The 3442-nt window shown below is 40.1% G+C and overlaps 1 long non-coding RNA gene across 1 annotated transcript; it reads right to left on the bottom strand.

Moving 5' to 3' along the window:
- Nucleotides 1-1666: 1666 nt before the first annotated feature.
- On the bottom strand, nucleotides 1667-2202 carry LOC110676073. The gene is made up of 2 exons (XR_002500048.1): nucleotides 2028-2202; nucleotides 1667-1784 (listed from the first exon to the last, which is right to left on the bottom strand). It is a non-coding gene; the product is annotated as an uncharacterized LOC110676073 (long non-coding RNA).
- Nucleotides 2203-3442: the final 1240 nt, after the last annotated feature.

The following is a 3442-nucleotide window of genomic DNA, read 5'->3' on the forward strand; positions in this document are numbered from 1 at the left end:
GATGGCACCGAACATTCAAAGTACATTCTCCGTAAACAACTATGCCAAAAACACATCTTCAAAATTAGCTTCACACACTTTTTCATCTACCAAACATTATAATGCCTTGTTCGTGCGTTTATCGATCGTTGAATTTGAGTTCAAACGAACCGTGATGTGAAATGATGTAAAACAAGTACAACTTGTTTATTTTTAATTTTTTTATTTTTGCAGTGGTAACTAGATTCAAACTTGTAGTAAAATGATCAATAATGGTAAAAGTAAAGAGTATGACTGAAAACCAATTGAATTAATAGTGAAATTAAGCTTTATATGATGAGTTTAATCAGAGTGTTCGGATATTGGTACCGTCTGGATTTTGATACACCACGGTAGTAAGGCGAGCGAATACCTTTAAACTCTAAAATGTTGCTTATCTTGATAGATAGGCCTATGGACCGATGCACGAGTTTACTAATTTGACGTTTGAGCGGTACCAAATTCACTCGTTACCATGGCCACATATATAACACAGCACCGCTCAAACGTCAGATAGTGAACTCGTGCATCGGTCCATTTCGTTTAAGACTTACAGACTTCTTCAGTGTCGAGTGCTGTTCCCTTTAAATTTTCATTCATTGGTAACCATGTGTGTAGCTTGTTTTTACTAATCAAACTAATGGATTTACACGTTATTTCACAATGATACGATGAACAGAAGATGCTCCTCTATTTTCTAGTGGTGATAGTTTTTATCTTGGTCCATGCTTCCTTCTTCTTGGCATTAACGTCCCCACTGGGACAGAGCCTGCTTCTCAGCTTAGTGTTCTTATGAGCACTTCCACAGTTATTAACTGAGAGCTTTCTATGCCAAAGTTGCCATTTTCGCATTCGTATATCGTGTGGCAGGTACGATGATACTCTATGTCCAGGGAAGTCAAGGAAATTTCCATTTCGAAAAGATCCTGGACCGACCGGGAATTGATCCCAGACACCTTCAGCATGGCTTTGCTTGGTAGCCTCGGACTCTAACCATCTTGGTCCATTACTTTACTTAAAACCTACGAGCTACTCCCTCGGTTGTCAATGGCAAGATTATACGTTATGCGAGAAATTATTAGAAAAAAAATATTTATCAAATATTTATGTGCCATTAAAAATACAATTAGATGCATCCACCCTAATTTATAAGATTGATTCATCCATACACCCCATAAAGTGTGTAGGTTAATTCCCACGGCGTGTGTCTGGCGTAGTTTTGGCACTTGCCTTGCATTCAATGCGTCGGCCTCTGCTCTTCCTTCTGGGTGGTTTTCTTCGCACGAGCACGGTGCGAATTTGGCAGAAGATATTCAACACTACTACCAGTGCCGTTGCGTATATGTGTTGCACATCGGGCACAACTTAACGAAAGTTTCCATGAATGAAGCCAGACATGAATGAATTCAAGAGGTTCTCGTAACTTCCAGTGGCAGCGCTGCAGTGACTTTCGTTAGGTAGGGGGATTAGGTGCATAATGAACACACGGCGTGTGATGGACATTCTCTTGTTCTCTGAGATTAGGCATATTTCATCAAAATTGTATACACTGTATAAAATCTGTATTGTATGTGAACTTTTCCTCAGCTTCAAAATAGTATTCAAGCATGGCGGTGAAAGAATCTAAGTTTTAAGCAAGGATACTGTCGTGAACTCGCGGTTTGCGACTAGGTTCGATGTCCTCATCGCCGCTGCGAGCTCGTTCCACGTGATCCATCGTGCCGCACCGGTTTGGTGGATTAGGGGATAATTCGACCCTTGCTGCGCTGTTGGGAATATTTTATTTTTTGCAACTCTTTTTGTTCGCAATAATTTTCCGAGGAAAACTATTTTGCGTAGGAATAATATCCAAGAACTCTTTAGTGAAAACCGTAACAACTCTTTTTAGTGAAAACCTTATAACTCTTTATGCTAGTCCTAATCTAAAAAGTTCCTAGAAGAACTAATAGATCAGGAAAAGCTATTTGTAGTATGAATACTACTGATACCGCTCGTATCCAGCTGACTACCTTCTCCAGAAGCACGTGTTTCAATTTTCGCGCCTTCGGTTGCACACACGCGATGATTCGATCCGATTCGTTCTTGCTTCGATGAGAGCGCTGGCTGCCCACGCGTTGGTTGCCCTAGCAACCGCGAATTGCGCGGGTTTTTTCGCGTCCCGCTTTGGCTAGCTGTCCGTCAGGTGATCGATCTCACACTCGAGAGGTGTTTGCCTCTTGAAGACTTGCTGCTGCTCTGATGCTTCTGCTGCGCCGTTCGATTTCCGAATGACTCGCGTGGGCCTCACACTGGTGGTTTTGTAGCCGGATGGCCCCTCGCTCAAGTGGTGGCTACGCGTCGCTTTTCGCGTCGGTTGGCTGGCTCGTCCGATTGGGTTTCGCGCCGATTTCTGCGCGTGCTGGCTGGTGGCTAGTCGAATGTTGACTTGTAGGAGAAGTCACAATCGTGTCCGCGTCCGAATGTAGAATGAGCTCAGTACCGGATTGCTGGGCATATTTATACCCGATCAGATATCAGTCTAGTGGAGGGGAAATTTTCAAATTCCCCTATTGGACAATGAATTGCGCGCTTTTTTCTTTTTTTTTTTTTTTTGATACGCTGAGTAGGGAATTTGTTTGTTTCTTTTTTTCGGAATTGTAAAATAAGAAAGCTACACGATGATTATTAGTTTTTCATTTCAGTGAGTTTATTATATAATTTATTTATTTCTCTTCTCTTCTCTACAGATACGAACCGAGAGAAGTTTTTTCTTGCTGTTTGAGGAGGAGCCCTTTACACTCATTAAAATGCCGATTACACTGAATTCCATGAACGTGTTAATTTTGTCCCAATACTTTTATCAGCCCTTTTTCGACTCAATTTTCTATTTTGTTTTTCTGAAATTTTGAACCATTTTTTTTTTCAACCATGAATGAATACAGTACGTCATACTAAGCCAAAGGTAACTAAAAGGTTTTGCCATTTCATGGTTTTAAAATAAGCTTTTGCTCAAAGTGTAAATTATGCCTTTAATCCCCTTACAGGGGTCTATTGAAGGGAATACTTTGATATTTTTTTAAAACATGATTTCCATATTGACTCATATAGAGAATCCAATCCGCATGGTTTTTAAATTAATTAACTCATTCCGCGTGGTAGAGATGAATAAATAGGGTCCTGAAGGCATGTCCCAATTATAATGTCAAACGCTTAAGTTTAGGCCAAAAACACATGTTTACTCAATTTTTTAATTTTAATCTTTTGTTTAGGTTCAAAAAACATTTTTTTTTTCATATTTTGTCACACTCCTTGCTTGAACTCAAATTTTGGGTGTATTTTGCTTTCCGTGTTCCTTTCAAAATGTCAGATAGGAACAACCCCACTGCTAAAACTAAAAGCCCTGTGGTGTATTTGTCGGTTAAGCGAACGTCAAACATGATCAAAA

This window comes from Aedes aegypti, chromosome 2 (assembly GCF_002204515.2).
Source record: "Aedes aegypti strain LVP_AGWG chromosome 2, AaegL5.0 Primary Assembly, whole genome shotgun sequence".
NCBI lineage: Eukaryota > Metazoa > Arthropoda > Insecta > Diptera > Culicidae > Aedes > Aedes aegypti.